Raw genomic sequence first — 20,058 nt, forward strand, 5'->3', positions numbered from 1 at the left:
GGATCCCGCCCTCGCAAATCCAAAGCAAAACGCGGACTTCGCACCTTCCGTCCACCCAGGGAGGGCATCTCGCGAGGGCATACTTCGCCCAGCACCATCCATGTGCCAAAGGCCACACCCCATACCCTATGAATTATTCAACTAGATCGCGCCCACTACTCGAGCGGGCAGCAATCCAAAGGGCCCTCTCATTTTCATCATCCTCCGCCACTTCAAACAACGGGTATGCCACATAATAATGTGAACACATAATGGCGGCAGGGAGCCCTGGGTGGTCTTCGACATCAGCCTACGAAACATAAAACCAGTAGTCCCACCAATTGCCCCACTTGTTCCGGGCACAGGGTACCAGCTCCACCACTTCCATCGAAGTCTTCCCGGACTTCGGCGTGAAAGTGCACGATCCAAATTGCGCAAACTTCTATCCTATTTTTCTCTTCTACTAGTGCAGACAGTATTGCTTGGCGAAGACCTCAACCGAAGGCTGGCCGCCATATGACGTCGTTGCCCAGACATACTTCGCCAATGCAACCACGACATTTGGTGTCAACTGATGAACCTGGACTTCGAACTTCTGCAAAACCTTCGACACAAACGATGCGCCGGCAGGCGAAGTCCGACGATGAAAAACGCCTCAAAAACAACCAATTCGCCCTCGGGCTCGGGGACCTCCTCCGCCCCCGGGACCCGACCAACCCCGCCGCCAAAATACCCCAACCGTTGCATATCTTGAACGCGGGTCAACGATATCCGCGAAACACCGAATTCCACTGTATCACCCGGTAGCAACTCCGCCACCGCCGCAGTGCCTGAGAGATCTTCAGAAGACGCCCCGGCCGTCGGCGTGGTCGCAGCAGACGAGGAGGAAGACGGCATGGCTATGTACCGTCGACGGTGGCGTGCGGTCTGCTTCACGCGGGCTAGTTCTCCGACGAACAGGAGCAAGGAGGGCAGACGCGCAAGCGAGCAGTTTGAAAGTGAGGCTAGGGTTTTCGTGGCGCACAGAAAGGTCAATTTCAATCCGCGCCGCCCCCGCCCCCGCCCCCTTTATATACACAGGGCACGACGCTTCGGGAAACCCGCAATCCAACAGTATGGCGTCAATCAACGGTCATGTCAAAAACCCCCGCGGAACCACTTCGAGCGAGGGCAGCGTCTCCACCATCTAGCGACGTCTTCGGCACCAGATGACTTAGTCGAACTGGTCCCTCGGAGGGCAAATGTTGGGGCGAAGGAAAAGACGCTACCCTTCGCTCGATGCCTTCGCCAACCTCGCTGCACCAACGGAGACAAGACTGGCAGACTTACCCTTCGTCCCACGCGTCACCGAACGAAGGCCTGCGACGAGGTCGTCCCATCTCGCGGCCTCATCCATCATGGAGGCCCACGTGTGATCCGGCCCATTGTAACAGGCCCTGCGTGGCCGCTGCGCATTACGGGCCTAATTTGTAAAGGTCTCCCTGTAATTACAGTCTGTAACCCTGCTTTATGGGAATATTCCAGGGATAACCTAGGCGCCTAAGGGCACATGCGTCCTTAACTCAGGACGCTGGGCACTCAGATACCTATAAATACCCCCGCACAGTGCCCTTGAGAGGCTAGATTAACAGAGCTTTTGCCATCTCGAATTGAAACCTTGTTTACGTTGCTCTCACTCCCCCGTTGGATCAACTTGCTCGGGAGAGCAAGTTCCAACACCCAATTTAAATTTGTTCGTAGTATACTTTATAATGGGAGATGCCCTGACATTAAGGATGGGTTGGCTTCCAACCTGGGAGCCAAAACAACATCAAACTTAATGCCCATGGAAACAAGATTTCCAACTTTGTTAAGGTAAAGGCCCCCATGGTATAAGATATCGATGGCTACATCTTATATCCTGGGAACTATCCTGAGCATAAGATTAAAAAATTCATGCTAAGAAATCTCATGCTATTGCTCATGATGCTTATATTTACGAAAATGAGGCTTCTAGTTCTAGGCATACAACTCATTTTAAGATGCCTAAGAAAAAGATTGTTGATGCTTCAAATGAACATAGCATTTCATTTAAGACCTTTGATGCATCTTTTGTTCTTACTAACAAATCTGGAAAAGTATTTGCCAAATATGTTGGGGCAAGCACAAGAGTCCAAAGACTTGTGTTTGGGTACCCAAGGTGCTTGTTTCTAGTATCAAAGGACCCAAAACCATTTCGGTACCTAACGACACGACCTAAATCTATGTTGTAGGTTTATGTATCTGGTGGAACAAGTTGGATAATCGACAGTGGGTGCACAAACCACATGACAGGGGAGAAAAGAATGTTCTCCTCATATGAGAAAAATGATGATCCCCAAAGAGGAATCACATTCGGGGATGGGAATCAAGGTTTGGTCAAAGGATTGGGTAAAACTGCTATATCACCTGACCCTTCCATTTCTAATGTATTTCTTGTAGAATCTCTAGGTTACAACTTGCTTTCTGTGTCTCAATTATGCAAAATGGGCTACAACTGTTTATTTACTAATGTTGATGTTACCATCTTTAGAAGAAATGATAATTCACTAGCTTTTAAGGGAGTGTTAGATGGTTAGCTATATTTAGTTGATTTCACTGATAATAATGCTAAACTAGAGACTTGCCTGATTGCTAAGACTAATAAGGGCTGGCTCTGGCATCACTGACTTTCTCATGTTGGATTGATGAATCTTCACAAGCTTTTAAAGAGGGAACACATCTTAGGACTAACCAATGTTCATTTTGAGAAAGACAGAATTTGTAGTGCATGTCAAGCAGGAAAGCAGGTTGGAGTTCATCATCCACACAAGAACATCATGACGATCGAAAGGCTACTTGAGCTACTCCATATGGATCTATTCGGCCCGATTGCTTACATAAGCATCGGCGGGAGTAAGTATTGTCTTGTAATTGTGGATGACTATTCTCGCTTCACTTGGGTATTCTTTTTATAGGAAAAATCACAAACCCAAGAGACCTTAAATAAATTCTTGAAACAGGCTCAAAATGAGTTCGGATTGAGAATCAAAAAGATTAGAAGCGATAATGGAACGGAGTTCAAGAACTCTCGAATTGAAGGATTTCTTGAGAAGGAGGGCATCAAGCATGAGTTCTCTTCTCCTAACACACCTCAACAAAACGATGTTGTGGAGAGAAAGAATAGAACTCTTATGGATATGGCGAGGACCATGCTTGAGGAATACATGACACTGGACCGATTTAGGGTGGAGGCGATTAACACCTCTTGCTACTCCACTAATCGTCTCTACCTTCACTGAATCCTCAAGAAAACATCATATGAACTCCTCACCGGTAAAAAGCCCAATGTTTCTTATTATAGAGTTTTTGGTAGCAAGTGCTTTATTCTTGTTAAGAGAGGTAGAAATTCAAATTTTGCTCCTAAAGCAGTAGAAGGATTGTACATGGTTATGACTCAAACACAAGGGCATATAGAGTCTTCAACAAGTCTATTGGATTAGTTGAAGTTTCTTGTGACATTGTGTTTGATGAGACTGATGGCTCTCAAGTAGAGCAAGTTGATCTTGATGAGTTAGATGATTAAGAGGCTCCGTGCATCACGCTAAGAAACATATCCATTCGAGATGTGTGTCCACAATAACCTGAAGAGCCTTCACAAACACAAGATCAATCATCATCCTCCATACAAGCATCTCCACCAACTCAAGATGAGGAACTGGCTCAAGAAGAAGAAGATCAAGTTCAAGACAATGAGCCACCTTAAGAAGTAGGAATTGATCAAGGGGGAGATGAAGTTGATCAAGAAAAGGAGGATGAACAAGAGATACAAGATCAAAGACCACCTCACCCAAGAGTCCACCAAGCAATTCAACGAGATCACCCCATCAACTACATACTTAGTAACCACTCGATCTCGAGTTGCTCATTTTTGTGAACATTACTCTTTTGTGTCTTCTATTGAGCCATATAGGATAGAGGATGCACCTAGAGATCTAGATTGGGTGGTGGCAATGCAACAGGAGCTCAACAACTTTACGAGGAATGAGGTCTGGCATTTAGTTCCACATCCTAACCAAAATGTTGTAGGTACCAAGTGGGTATTCCACAACAAACAAGATGAGCATGGTGTGGTGACTAGGAACAAAGCTCGACTTGTTGCCAAGGGGTAATCACAAGTTGAAGGTTTGGATTTCGATGAAACCTATGCACCCGTAGCTAGGCTTGAGCCAATTCGTTTATTACTTTCCTATGCTACTTACCATGGCTTTAAGTTATATCAAATGGATGTGAAAAGCGCCTTCCTCAATGGTCCTATCAAGGAAGAGGTGTATGTTGAGCAACCTCTCGGCTTTGAAGATAGTGAGTATCCTTCACACGTCAATAAGTTCTCAAAGGCACTTTATGGGCTCAAACAAGCCCCAAGAGCATGGTATGAATGCCTGAGAGACTTTCTTATTACTAATGGTTTTAAAGTCATAAAAGCTGATCCTACTCTCTTCACTAAAACAATTGACAAAGACTTGTTTATATGCCAAATTTATGTTGATGATATTATCTTTGGGTCTTGTTAGGGGCCTTCATCTTCAGAAGGTCCTCAAAAACACGACTAACATGTTTCCCAAGTATAACATATGTACAGGAACCTTCGGACTTGGAATGAAGCTGTACACAATATGAAAAGCATGGTCGAGAAGAAGGTTGAACCATTTCCGAAGCTATGCGTAGGGAAGCTTCAGCTTAGCGGTAGAAAACAGAACCGACTTAAAGAGGAAAAGGCTATCTAGTCCTCGATAGATTGTCCTTAAGTCAATAGTAAACATAAAGGACATGGATGTAATTTTACACAGGCTGCGTCCTATGCCTATAAATAGATGAACAGGAGCACCGTACTGTTCACGCTGACTTGTATTCATTCACGCGACACATTTGGACTTTTGCCTTCTGTCAAGCTAAAGGTATAAATGTAATTCAATATTGTTAATGTTCATTCTTGATGATGTAATAAAGATATATTAAGGATGTCATATGATTATTCATGTTATTTCTCATGTTTCATATGCTTCTACTTTCATTAATATACACTGTGATGATGAAGGTACGTCCTTCATAACCTTCATCTAAAGACCATTTATCCTAAGGGAGATAATGCTCCGAAGGATGAAAGACTTTAACCATTAACATTTTGTGTTGCCTTGTTCTTAACTCATAGCATTTGAGAACAAGTCCCCAACATTGGCGCCCACCTCCGGTGAACTCATTCGACCACCTTCAGCAAGCTGTGACCTTCGTCATGCCACCGAAGAAAGCTTTAGGGAAAGGGGCTGCATTGTAGCCACTGGATGTCAACTAGGAAACACTGCGTGAAGCTCGAACTCAAAAGAGGAAGGCTACAAGTCCAACGCCTCACGAAGAGGAGCTGGACCAGGAAATAAGGGACCTCGAAGCTATCCATCAACAGGTCAAAAGGAAGAGAGAGAGTGTTTCGTCTCTCCGATTTGCAGAAGAAGATCGGTGAGACTGCTAAAGAAATACGTCATCTCACTCAAGATGACCAGGACCGAAGACCTCCACAAAGAGAGCTTCGTTAGGATAATTCCTACAATGATGATGATTGGTATGACGATTTCCATTATGGGAATTTTGCTTTTGATGATGCTTCTCCTCTGTCAGCAGAACTGTAGGCTACCCCATGGCCCCCATCATACAAGCCACCTCAGCTCCCCATGTATGATGGGCACTCAGATCTAAAGTAGTTTCTGATGAGCTACGAAGCAACCATATCTTCATATGGGGGCAATACCGCAGTCATGGCGAAGTCCTTCGTCATGGCAGTCTGAAGTGTGGCCTAGACATGGTACTCTTCTCTCCGGCTAGGGACAATCACGTCATGGCAGAAGCTTAAGGACATGCTGGTTACCGGTTTTCAAGGGTTTTAGACGAAGCCAGTCACAGCTCAGGCCTTGTTCCAGTGCACACAAGACCATGAGGAGTACCTTCAAGCGTATGTCCGAAGGTTCTTGCGTATGAGAGCACAAGCCCCCATAGTGCCCAATGAAATCGTCATTGAGTCCATGATCAAAGGATTTCGGCCAGGGCCTACGACTCAATACTTCGCCAGGAAACCCCTCAGACTCTAGAGAAGCTGCTTTAGGAAATGGATGAGTACATCCGGGCTAATAATGACTTCCGCCAAAGAAGGGAGGAAGCTTATAGATTTTCTGAGAAGACTAGGGGCTTCGGAGGAAGAATCCACCCTAGGCATGTCAGATCAATCCACTGCTCCAGTCAGAATGATGACAAAGGAAGCCAGTTTCAGAGGCCACAGCACAGCTCACAATCTTCAGTATAGCAACAAAGCTCCTTCAGGCCACCAGCTCCAAGGGGCAGAAGCGGCAAGGGCTTCGGAGGAAGATATGGGGATCAGCCCAGAAAAATATATTGCTTATTCTGTGGTGAAGACAAGGGCCACACGACAAGAACGTGTCAGGTTACCATTCAGAAACAAAAGGAGATTGCCGAAGCAGAAGCCCGGCAAAATCAGCCGAAGCAGGTTTTACATACTGCTTCGTGCCACTCTCCCTACATACCAGAATATGTGGGCAATCAACCTGCAACTTCTGTTGCTTCGACAAGCCATTCACAAGCTTCCTAGCCTCAGCTCCCACCGCCACCACCATTGCAACCTACATATACCCGAAGCCAACAGCCAGAAGGGCGCCAGCACACCCAACAGCAACGTGACTTCAGGGAGGAGTCCGAAGCTCGTACAGTCAACAGCACTGTACCAGAATCAAAGCACATATACTGAGCAATATCCTACTTCTGAAATACTTTTACTTTTTATGCCATTTTACTTTCTGTATGAGGAACAAGTAATGAAAAACTTAGTTTTAATTTCTTGTAATGATTCTGCCTGCACCAGAATGAAATATATCTTCTTCATAGATTCACGAAGCTCAAAAGTTGTTCCTAAGGGAATGCAGAACCAAAATAAACGAAGTTACAAAAGTCGTTCCCAAGGGAGCGCAGCGTAAGTTTTCTGCTCAAAAGTTGTTCCTAGGGGAATGCAGAGCCATAATTGACGAAGCTACAAAAAGTCGTTCCTAAGGGAGCGCAGTGTAAGTTTTCTGCTCAAAAGTCGTTCCAAAGGGAATGCAGAGCCAAATACCGCTGAAATATAAGGCGAAGAAGTTCAAAAGTCGTTCCTAAGGGGATGTAGAACTTATACCGCCGAAATAGAAGGCAAAGAAGTTCAAAAGTAGTTCCTAAGGGGATGCAGAACTTATACCACCGAAATAAAAGGTGAAGAAGCTCAAAAGTCGTTCCTAAGGGGATGTAGAGCTTAGACTCAAAAGACGTTCCTAAATGGATGCAGAGTCTTGTGTATTCTAATGTGGGCGCGTGGGTGTGTGTGTCTTCGGCATCCTCATCATTTTGCATCATACCATCACATCATTTTGCATAACATTACATCATACATCATATTGCATTAACGGCACAAGAATCGAATACGAAGCCAATCTTCAGCAAATGCTTCGTCAAAATGAAAATGTGCTAAGGAACGAAGTAAGCTTCGAGAAATACAGTTTTATCAGACTTGCCATAAGAAGGGATCTCTTTCTTTACGAAGCATGAAAAGAAGGGAAGGTGTTTTTTCGCCGAAGGCTCAAAACGGTATGTGTGTAAATTTCATGCATCGCAAAGAAATAAATTACAATAATTTACATATTCGATTCAACGTTACATACATCAGATGTTACATAGTTTTGTTACAATGGAAGTCTAATCTTCATTCCATTGTTCCATACATCAAGCATTTCAAAATATTATTACAATAAAATCTATTCTTCTCTAAGGACTTTTTCTGCAACTTCGTTCAAAAGTTTATCGACTACTTCATCAATAATGGAGTCAGCCATGCTTATAATATCTAGTGCTTCCTTCATTTCTGGATCAGCTAGGGGATCGTACGGTTCCGATGGCGGGGATAGTTCAGCTGAAGTAGGTAAATTGATTAGTTCGAAGCCACAAAACAAGTACCGAAGCTAAAAAAATCAAAAAATAATACCTATACGCCTTTCACGTTCAGCAGTCTCTTCAGCTCGCTTTGCTTCTGCCCGGGCGTCGTGGGTGTCTTTTTCATTCTTTTTTATAATCTCGTGGGCCAGCTCTCGGCCACTGTTCACCCAGACATCGTTATAAAACTTCCCGCCCATTAAAGTTGCTTCGGCTGAAGGATCCTTCGTATCGTCTATGGAGAAGGCAGCTTCGGCCTGGGCTATAGCCTTTACATGTTCACATCCAGCCTTCTCTAGAATAGCTGAGATTCCCCGAGCGCCGGAAAACGCACAAATATCCCCACGATCATTTAAGATTTCTTCGAAGGCTTTGGCTTCTCCACTTATCCATTCAATAACGCCCTCGGGGTCACCTTGGATAAAATTTTCTTCAGAAGAATAGGCGCCCACTTTGGAGAAGCTAGTTTTTAATTTCTTCACGCAATCCAAGGATTTTTCAAAACACTTCTCCTTGGATTCACGAAGTTCTTCAACATTTTTCTCTAATTTATTCTTCCAATATTCACTAATCTCTTGGTTAGCCTGTGCGAGCGCGCAGTTCTCCTTAGCTTCGGCCAGTTGCCTCCGAAGGTCTTCAATCTCGGTTTTCTGGGCTTCGACCTGAGCATTGTAATTAGCTTCATCTTCCTTTATTATGTTCGCCAATGAAATCAAAATTTTGTCTTTTTCTAGACCTTCATTTCTCATTTCAATCACCTCTGAGAGAAGGTTGTTAAGAGCCATTGTACAGCCTTCGTCTTCGGCGCTCTTCTGTGCCCTCAAGGCATTACTAAGAATTAAGCCCTGCAAAGAAGAAGAAAGAATTGAGCATGGCAATAAAATACTTCATTTTCAACTTCAAAGTTAACTTCTATACCTTTATACTGTTGTATGCGAGGCTATCAGCAAGATCATCCTTCGACAAGACCGAAATGCCTTCTTCAAGCTTAGGAAATCCCATACTCTTAGCTATCTCCCGGCAAACAGATATTTCTTTGTTGTCCGGGAGACAGTACATGAAATCATCTTTGTTAGTACCATTGAACACTAAGGCCCCCTTCGGATATTTCAGTTTTTGGGCGTAGTGTTTGGCCTCCAAGATTTCTTCTTCGGATAATTTCTTCCCCGAAGCATGTCGATAAATGTAATCAACAGCTTCGGCTAGAGCTTCGACGACAGGAGATTTTGCTTTTTCTGCCATACCTTTCCCTGCTGTCATGCCGGTATCTGAAGTTTGCTGATCAGCTTTGTCTTCAGGTGCGACAGCCTTCGCCTCAATGGGCACTGTAGGCTTAGCTTCGTCTTCGACCTGGTCTTTGGCAACTTCGGCAGCTTTCTTAATAGGAGCAGAGGTCAAGGCCTTTGTAGTCTCCATAACAGCGTCTAGCACGCTGGCCATTCTCCTCCTCTTGGGAGTTGCGGTAGGAGCTTTTTGCATCTTCCGCAAATCTGCCTCTGCCGGTGGGCTCAGGATTTCTGGCATTTTTATCACTTTTTTCACCTGTGGCTCTTCGGCTGTATCATCCTTAGCTTCGGTTGGCCCGACTGTAGGCACCTTCGGCACTATAATCGGCTCTTCAACGCTCTGCACAATCGGAGCAGCTTGTCTTGCTTCGACAGTTGAAGAGGTCCCTTCGCCAAATTCAAGCACTACGACCGGTTCAATATATCGCGGTTGGTGGGTCAGAACCTTCACTTTTTTGCACTTCGGCACAGCTGTGGTGGCCGAAGCGACAATCTTTCTCTTTTTCCTTGCCCTCATAGCGGGTAGCGATAATCAGGGTATACGAAGCCAATCGCATCAAATACCCTGTTCAATCTTTCTTGCCCCGACCCCCGAAGGCTGTGGATAAAGCATTATCTTCGGCCTTGGAGTATGTCCCAAGCAGCTTGTCACTGGTAGCTTCAATACATTTCAACCAGTCATCATTTAGCTCATCAAACTTCTCCCTAAACCTGAAGGTATATTTCAATCGAACCAGGCCACCTTCACTGGATTCGGCAGAAGTTTCCTTCGGCATATCCCAACTCTCCACATGTGGCCATACCCTGAAGGATATGTGCTCTTGAATTAAATCCCTCGTGCCAATAAAGGCACAAACAGTACTAAAGTCCTTCTGGCATGCTTCAACATCGCTAACAACATTCACCTTCGGCCTTCGGAGGCCGAAGCGAGACCAGATGGGGCGCTGGATGATTTCCTTGATGTCTTCCCTTTTAATCAGATCATTTTTAACATAAAACCACTCCTCCATTCAGGCCCCGGGCCATCTTTTTCAAAATGTTGGCACTGGGTGGCTTGCATTGGGGCGAGCAATAAATCCATAACAATCGAAGTTGTTGTGGTACTGTTCTTTGCTAGTAGCCTTCGTCTCGTATAAAAGCTCGTGCATACTACAGAAGCACTCCGCGCTCCGCTCCAACCCCTGACTCCTTACAGCCTAGACAAATATCCCCATCCTAATTATAGCTTCGGGGGTGATCTTATGAAGAAAAATTTGGAATATCTTCAGCACTTCAACCACAAATTTGCTCAAAGGGAACCGAAGGTCAGCCTTCAAAAAGCTTCGGTAGACAACAACTTCATTTTCTTCAGGAGCAGGGACGATGTTATCTCCTCCAACCCTCACAATAGACATGTCACGAAAGTATCTTCCCCTCATGGTGTCAATATGACTTTGTGTGATGGTCAATTTTCCGAAGACGGCATGGCTTGGTCGCCAGGGCCGGTCCTCAGAATCTTCATCGCCACTTTCCACGTCATAACTATCACTGTCATCAGAATCTTCGGACAAACCTTCCATGATCTCCTTAGTAATTTTCTCTGTATTCGTTTTTGCCATAGACTCATAAAACCCAGCGATGAAAGGATCTGCAACTTTCTTCTCCTCATACAGCTTCTTCTCGTTGGCTATTTTCTTCTCTTCATCCATCTTCTTCTCCTCAATTTTGGAGCAAGCATGCCTTTAAACCGAAGCTCTAAAAGCTCGAAAATCAGGCGAGAGCTATTGAGCAAGAGCTAGAAATTTGAGAAAATAACGCAAATAGCAGAAATTGCGCATCAAATGTTGCCGCTGTGGGTTCATATTTATACGCCTAGTGCCTTGCAACTTGGTGGGCCCCGTCTGTCATCGATTGTTGCTATTCTAGCAAAGGGAAGGTGTTTTTTCGGACCTTCGGCTTAAGGCCTTCGTTTATGTCGCAGTCTAAATTCGTTGTTATAACAAATTAATACTGCGAGGGGCTACTGTTGGGGGCCTTCGTCTTCCGACTTGGAATGAAGTTGTACACAATATGAAAAGCATGGTCGAGAAGAAGGTTGAACCATTTCCGAAGCTACGCGTAGGGAAGCTTCGACTTAGCGGTAGAAAACGGAACCGACTTAAAGAGGAAAAGGCTATCTAGTCCTCGATAGATTGTACTTAAGTTAATAGTAAACATATAGGACATGGATGTAATTTTACACAGGTTGCGTCCTGTGCCTATAAATAGATGAACAGTAGCACCGTACTGTTCACGCTGACTTGTATTCATTCACGTGCCACATTTGGATTTTTGCCTTCTGTCAAGCTGAAGGTATAAATGTAATTCAATATTGTTCATGTTCATTCTTGATGATATAATAAAGATATATTAAGGATGTCATATGATTATTCATGTTATTTCTCATGTTTCATGTGCTTCTACTTTCATTAATATACACTGTGATGACGAAGGTACGTCCTTCATAACCTTCGTCTAAAGACCATTATATCCTAAGGGAGATAATGCTTCGAAGGACGAAGGACTTTAACCATTAACATTTTGTGTTGCCTTGTTCTTAACTCATAGCATTTGAGAACAAGTCCCCAACAGGTCTACTAACAAGTCATCATGTGAAGAGTTTAGTTGAATAATGATACAGAAATTTGAGATGTCCATGATGAGAGAGTTCAAGTATTTCCTTGGATTCCAAATCAAGCAACTCCAAGAGGGCACCTTCATCAGCCAAACAAAGTACACTCAAGACATTTTCAAGAAGTTTGGAATGAAGAATGCCAAGCCCATCAAGACTCCTATGGGAACAAATGGGCATCTCGACCTTGACACCGGAGGTAAATATGTAGATCAAAAGGTATACCAGTCAATGATAGGATCTTTACTCTATTTATGTGCTTCACGACTGGATATTATGCTGTCAGTATGCATGTGTGCTCAATTCCAAGCCAACCCTAAGGAAATCCACCTAAGGGTCATGAAAAGAATCATGAGATATTTAGTTTACATTCCTAAGTTTGGGCTATGATACCCCAAGGGATCTACCTTTGATCTAATCGGGTATTCTAATGCTAATTATGTCGGATGTAAGATTGATAGAAAGAGTACATCAAGGATTTGTCAGTTTCTGGGGAGATCCTTGGTGTATTAGGCTTCAAAGAAACAAAATTCAGTAGCTCTATCCACCATCGTAGCCGAGTATATTGCTGCAGGCCACTGTTGTGCATAATTACTCTAGATGAGGCAAACTCTCACGGACTATGGCTATAAATTGAGCAAAGTACCTCTCCTATGTGACAATGAGAGTGCAATCTGCAAGGCGGACAATCCTGTTTAACACAGCCGCACAAAGCATATAGACATCCGGTATCACTTCCTGAGAGATCACCAACAACAGGGAGATATCGCAATTGAATATGTTAGCACCCACAACTAGTTAGCTGATATCTTCACCAAGCCCCTAGATGAAAAGACTTTTAGCAAGCTTAGGAATGAACTGATTGTCTTAGATTCTCGGAACTTTGACTGAAATCTTGGACACATTGCTCATTTTATATCTTTGATCATGGCATGTCTCTTTCATTTGGTACAAATGCGTATTTCTTATTTTTCTTGTGCCAAAGCTAAGACTAATGTGCTTCCAAGTGTATTTTTATACTTAGTCTTAGATTCAAAGGGAAATGAAGTTGTAGGCAAAGGCAAGGCTCCCACTACATTTTTTCAGTATCGTATACCCTATGCCCTACTCATGTATTTACATTCATATATTTCTTGTTAAAGGCCTCCATATTTCTTCATTTTTGGCAATTAATACCAAAGGGGGAGAAATTAATAGGAAAAGCAAAAGGACCGCACCACCATCTTGTTTTCTAAAAACTTTTTCTTTCAAATTGGAACTATTACGTTTGCAAAAACCCTCTTGACAACTAAGGGGAGAACTTTTTCAGCGGTAGCTTTTATTCAGTTAAAGGAAAAGCAAGGGGAGAATCTTTCAAAACTTAAAAAATGCCTTTGGAATTATATTATTATGTTGTTGGCTAATTGTAAAAGAATTTGAAAAGACTTTTCCAAAAGATTTGCAAAAACAAGCTAAGTGTTGCAAATGTGGTCCAAAATTTTAACTATATCAAAACATTCATATATACTTAGAACTGCTTTCATTTCAAAGTAACTTATGCACATATGCCAAAATGCAAACTAGCTACATTTCTACACTTTATATTTGCTTTGATTTGTATTGGCATCTATCACCAAAAAGGGAGAGATTGAAAGGGAAATGGCCTTAACCATTTTCTATAATCGATTTTGGTGCTTGACGACCATCACAAATCTTATGGACTAACTTGTTTGCCTAGTTGATTATTTCTCAGGTGCATAAGTTCATTTATATATATATATATAATTCTAAGTCGACTGTCCGAAATACCGTAGATTATTCCGGGCATGAGAAGTTTTTTGGAAATTACACCAGTGCGCGGACCGTCCGGGCCCTTCCAGCGGACCGTCCGAGCCCTTTTGGTGGACCGTCCATGACACCAAGGTATGCCTCAGACAGGAACTATGCAAAACACACATTTACACCGCAGATTGTTCGAAGGAGAAGAGAGCATCGTCCAGGACCAAGCTTGGACCGTTCGGCCTCAGGCGCAGATCGTCCGCTCGTTAAAAAACTAGAAAACCCCGAAGGTGACAGGTTCGGAAAAATGCATTTTTAGCCTCCTCGTGGACCGTCTGGGGTGCACGATCGGACCGTTCGTGACTGCTTTATTTGTCATCTGACGACACATTTAATGCACTTGCAGCCATTGCTATAGCCGTTATTGCTGACCACTGCGTTTTCAGCCGTTGACGTGCAGGGGCAGACCGTCCGGACCAGGGACGTGGACCGTCCGCGGTTAGCAGAAAAGAAGCAACGGCTAGGAAGTGGTTGGTGGCTATAAATACAACCCCAACCACCTCCATTCACATCATCCAAGCCTTCCATTCACTCACATTCAATACAAGAGCAAGCACTTCCTCACAAGACATATTCAAGCTTCCAAATCTCTCCAAGCACCATAATTGTGACTAGTGATCATTAGTGATTAGTAACTTAAGAGAGTGTGATCATGTGTATTTTATTTTTGCTCTTGTTGCTTGGCTTTTAATAGAGCTTTCTTCATCTCCTTCTAAACTCTCTATTGACTTGTAAAGCTAGGAAGAGACACCTAAGTGCGTGGTGGTCCTTGCAGGGTCTGAGTGATCCTTGAGATTAAGAAGAAGCGCTCAACCGGTCTAAGTGATCGATTGAGAGAGGGAAAGGGTTGAAAAAGACCCGGCCTTTGTGGCCTCCTCAATGGGGAGTAGGTTCATTGGAACTGAACCTAGGGAAACAAATTGTTGTGTTCATTTGTGTTAATCATTACCTTACAATTTGATTCTTCCTCTTCCCTCTCTCTAAGTTCTGTTGCTTACAATCTTTTTGAGTTAGCTCCCAAAATCATCTGCATCAATAGAGCAACTCATAGCAAGCACTCTCTTCCGCACTCCGAATTCATTATTACTTATTTCTAATCCTAACCCCGGGTGAAGTTCGTGTTCAAAGTTTTTAATTTTCAGGTTTCGCCTATTCACCCCCCTCTAGGCGACTTGCACTCATGGCTTCAAGTCACTTTACTGATGCATCAACATAATATAATTCTCCATAGCTATAACACCCAAAATCCTATTTTGAGATATCTAAAAGTTTCTCCAAAATATTTGAGATAAATTGACTTCTAACAATGATTTCCTTCCAAAATATAACTCTCCTCGCATTTACAAAGAAGATGACTAGGAAACTGTTGTGCGGGGGTGGGTGTTGGGCAGATGATGGGCGGGGCCCATGTGTAGGGCAGCGACTAAACGTGGCCTGGGTGCGAGGTGTGCGCGCCCATGCTGCGTGCACGATTGTTCGAGCTAGGCTAATGCGGTCGTGGGGGCTAGGGCGGGGTTCATGTGCTAGGCCAAGCAGAGGGGTTGGTGCGCTATGCGGGGGGGTGGGGGCGAGGTGGTTGCTGAGGTGGGTCGAGGGCGGCGTGTTGGTCCAAGGCAGGAGGAGGGGTTTGTGGCCAAGCGGGTCGCGGTGGTGGGTCGATGAAGATAGGTTGGGCTAGCGAGAAAGGAGGGAACCTATGGGTCGTTTCCTTTTATTTTCTTCTTTTATTTATCTATTTCTGTTCAAACTCGAGCGCAACTCACAAATCTAAATGAATGCACAACAAAATCACTCGTCAAACAAAATTATATATATATATATATGCTCTAACATGATGCATCAACCAACTCCCTTAGGGTTTTATTTTCCAGCTAATATATATACACAAAATAACTCTATTCTTTCAAGAGAATGACTAAAGGGAAAGGAAAAATATAGGATAACACCTGGATTTCCATGGGTATTAGGAAAGAAATTGTATACCCCTAAATTCAGGGTGTTACAATAGTTTTACATAAAGAATGATCTAAATGCATGGATGACATCAAGGGCATTATCCAAAGGCCTAACAAGCCTAGCTTTAGCACTAAGAGGTTGATTCATTATATGAATTTTGAAGCCCAGGTTGCCATGGTTGCCTTCAACACTATTTGTGCTTATATCTATACTCGAGACCTGATTCAAGAGCACCTGGCATTCACATCTAGCCGCTAAGGGCTAAATGGGTAATGTCGAAGTCGGGTCTTGTTAGACTGAAATATACATACAAGATTGAAAGCCAATTTGGGGAACCATACGACGAATGGTTGGAACCTATTGAGGATATGTGTAATGAAATTCTTAGAAATTTTAACAAGAAAGAAGACGAAGTACTGACTGTCGCCTTCAGAGCTAGAAAGAAGCGACGGCTAAACTGCGTGGGGGTAAGAAAAGAAAACAAAAGCAAACAAAGGTCACCACGAAACATAATAGAATTTTTGTGGTGGAAGAAGATAAACCTATTAAGAAGAAATCAACTTCGAAGAAAGAGCGACCGTTATCGAGTTGAGGCTAACCATTGGAGCTTCAGAGATGTCAAAGGTATAAAATGGCACTTTTGCATGACTTTTGCTAATGTTTGAAATTCATTGTGTACAAATTTCTTAGATGGCTTGCATATATAGAAAAATCTTGAAGTTGATGAAGTTGTTGAGTTATCTATACTTTATGAAGCTCCACCATTGAAATGCAATTGGAGCCAGAAAAAGCCTTTGACTCCAACACCTGCAACAAGAACATCAAGAAAAGGTGAACGGATAGGGCCTGTGATGAACGCTTTCCTTTATGACAAAACGACCGAGGAGGCCCCTAAGGTCGAAGCCGCTCCAGAGGCTTGTGAAAAGATGACCACCACGACAATGATGGTGGTTGAAGAGATCGACGCTTGCATGGCGATTATTCCATCAGTGGTAGCCGAAGAGCTGCCCGTCACCGCACCGTTTATGGTGTCTAGAGGGGCCAAAGTTTCACTGACAATTGTACCTTTGGCAGTGGCTAAAGCCAGGGACAGTGCTCTAGAGCAGAAAGTTGTCCCTAAGAATAAAGAGGGTGACGAAGTGATGGGGGCCAAAGAGACAAAGGAAACGAAGGAAGAAAAACTCCCCAAGGAAGATACCCCTTGGGGGGAGGTGAAGCTGGCATTGGGTGATTTTGTGATTTGCCACGCAGCTGGCAAAAAGATGACTTTGAAACAAATTGCTAAAACACATGTTTTGGCCGAGAGACTATGATATCCACTAGTGGCGACTATTTTTGGTGGCGGACAAGATTATCTTTTTTGTTGCCCACATAACCTATAGGCTGATGTGTGCCGCTTTATGATGGACAATATCGGATTTCCGAAGCTTGAAGTCGGCCTGTCAGCGATGCCTTGAACTAAGTTGGCACTGAGCATAGCTTACCACCCACAATCAGATGGACAGACTAAATGGGTAAATAGTGTTTGGAGACATATTTACTCTGTGTTGTTCATACCACTCTCCACAAATGGAAAAATTGGCTTCCCTAGGTTGTACAACACGTCCTTCCAACCTTAGGTTGTACACCATTTGAGGCATTTTATGGTTACAATCCTTCGTTTGCTGCAACACCTATGATTTTCAGCAGATTGTGACGAGACAGTGGAGGAATTACTAAAGGAACGTTCAGCTCACACTAAAGTGCTTAGAGACAAGTTGGTATTAGCCTAGAATAGAATGAAGTTATAGGATGACAAGTTGAGAAGCGATAGGGAATTCCATGTGAGGGGGATCTGGTTCTCGTAACACTGCAAACCTATACGTAAACATTTAGGGTTGATTTTGTGATAAGGGGATCACGGAAGGATTAGAAGGAATTGAGGGGGAAATGAACTAATTTCCTCCTCAATCCCCTCTCATCGTTCCGTGATCCCTTATCACCAAATCAGCCCTTAGTGGTTAATCGTCTCTGTCAAAAGCTGACGTTTAATTTCTTTGGTCCTTCACTGTGTTAGAGCGTATTGGCAACGTACGTAGCATACAAGCTTCAACTCCTAGATTGCCCATGTTCATCTGGGTTTTCACGTGTCTTGATTGAAGTCGTTCAGCCGTAATGTCACCATAGCTTTTTCTCTGAATTTCCAAAGCTGGTTGATCCTGCTCAGCAAGGTGCGGAGCCCCACCGGGAGATATGAGAAAAATCGACTAGAAAAAATCGACTATTTGAACTGATACATCTGCAATCTATATAGACAAAAACGCTATAGAAGCGCTAGAAGCCGGTACAAATCAACGCGAAGCGAACAGGCTGGAAAAGCAATCATGCCATTCTACATGTGCGTATTCGTTAGAGCAATTTGTCGGTGAATGTTACAACTTGGGAGTATTATTATGTGTTGATGTAGCGTTTCACATAATAATACTCTTAATCCACCTCAACATATGTAAATTAAGGTGAATACTAGAATAACCAAACAAATCCTAAGGTCCTATTTGGAATAACTCCAGCTCTAAAAAATTTAGTGCTCTAGAAAATCGTGGAGCTAGAGCTATAGGTGTTTAGAAGATATTTCGTTTAGTATTTAGATTAAAAATATTTTTAAAACATTTAAATTAACATTATAAACTATAACTCCATGCTGGAGCTGGAGCTGGAACTTGGAGCTATCTCGTGTTAGAACCGGTGCTTCTGCCAGTGGAAGTTTTTCCTTTTGAGTTTACGTTAGTGTTTAAATTGTCGGTTGGGCAGTAAGTGTGTGTGTCGTGGGCCTAGCTCAGCCTGTATCGTATAAGTTACTCTGGCAGAGACAGAGAGGGGCATCGACGGACTCGCTCACTGATACAAATCAAACTCGTGATACACTGATACCTTTTTGCGTCACAAGTTTGAAGCCAGCTCGTCGGACTCGCTCACTGGCGACCACCGTAGCCTCTCACGTCACCAGCGGTAGCGCGCGCGCTGTTGGTTAAGGGTCGTTACATATAGTTCCTAGAACAAAGTTATATTTTTGCCGGACACATTATATTAAGAGTAACACCATAATAGTTTTTTATCGCGGACATCGTAGGGTGCGTTTAGTTCAGCCGTGAGATATGAAAAAGTTGTTGTGAGTTGTCTGATATGAAAAGTTGTTGTGAATTGTCTGCCATAAAAAACTAAAAACTACTGTTGTGAGTTATCTAATATGAACAAAATATATATGGTTTATATGCACTTTGTTTAACTCTACCTATTAATCAAAGGATTTAACTAATAAATCAATATCACATTTGTGTTCCTAATATTTTTAAAAATAAAACTAGACTCCACTTGCTATATAATTTTTTTATTTAAAATATATGTTTATTTCATTTATTCTAACAATTAATTATTTTTATCCTATTTAATTTTCTATTTAAAGTATTTATTCATTAATTTAATGAATTAATAAAGCAATTTTACAATTCCACTTTTAATAATTTTTACTAAAAATATATTTTTGTTTCATTTATTGTAACACCTAATTATTTTTAATCCTATTTTAATTTCTATTTACTGTATCTCTTTATTAATATATCGAACTTAGATAAGCAATAGAAACATGGTCCAAGGTGCTTTCAAATTTGTACTACAAAAAATGTTTTTTAAATAGCAGCTATAAAGCTAAACCCTTTTAGTCCAGCTTCTGTTTTTCAAAGAAGAAACAGATTCGTTAATTTGAAAAACGAGGACACATGTGGCTGCCATCATATAGTTGCCTCAACTTCTAACTCGGCTGAGCTGCAAGCGAAATGTTAAACACATATAGTTTTTCCGCATGGGAGTAATTTAGGGCCACGTGTGCGACATCATCGGCGCCCAAACAAAAGGTGTTACCTGAGAAGTTACTTAACTACAAAATAGTAATGGAGCCAAATATTTTCACCAACATCATATTGTCGATTCTTGGTGAGGAGGGGGTGTCCAAAAAAGAACAAGTAGAAGGAACACCATGAGCACCATCCTAACTCTTGAGTATGAGCTCTTGCTTCAGCTTCGTTTTTATAATACTTCTGAGAGGCCACTTCACTCTTTTTCTATAGTAGGCTCGAGATTCACCCGTTCTTGTTACGGTGGGACATGGTTATTCAATGGATGATATATATGTTGGTGACTCATTCATGACTCATGAGTGGTAATTTGGTAAGTCCATGCATTCAAATTGTGCATCTTCTTTCTATCCAAAGAATATAAAGCAGCAAGGAACGAAGCAGAAAGCTAGTGTTTCTATGGCTGCCCAAGTGATATTGCTATGGAAATTGTGTATAGCTAGGAGTGGGAAGCATCAGGATC

This window comes from Zea mays, chromosome 1 (assembly GCF_902167145.1).
Source record: "Zea mays cultivar B73 chromosome 1, Zm-B73-REFERENCE-NAM-5.0, whole genome shotgun sequence".
Classification (NCBI taxonomy): domain Eukaryota; kingdom Viridiplantae; phylum Streptophyta; class Magnoliopsida; order Poales; family Poaceae; genus Zea; species Zea mays.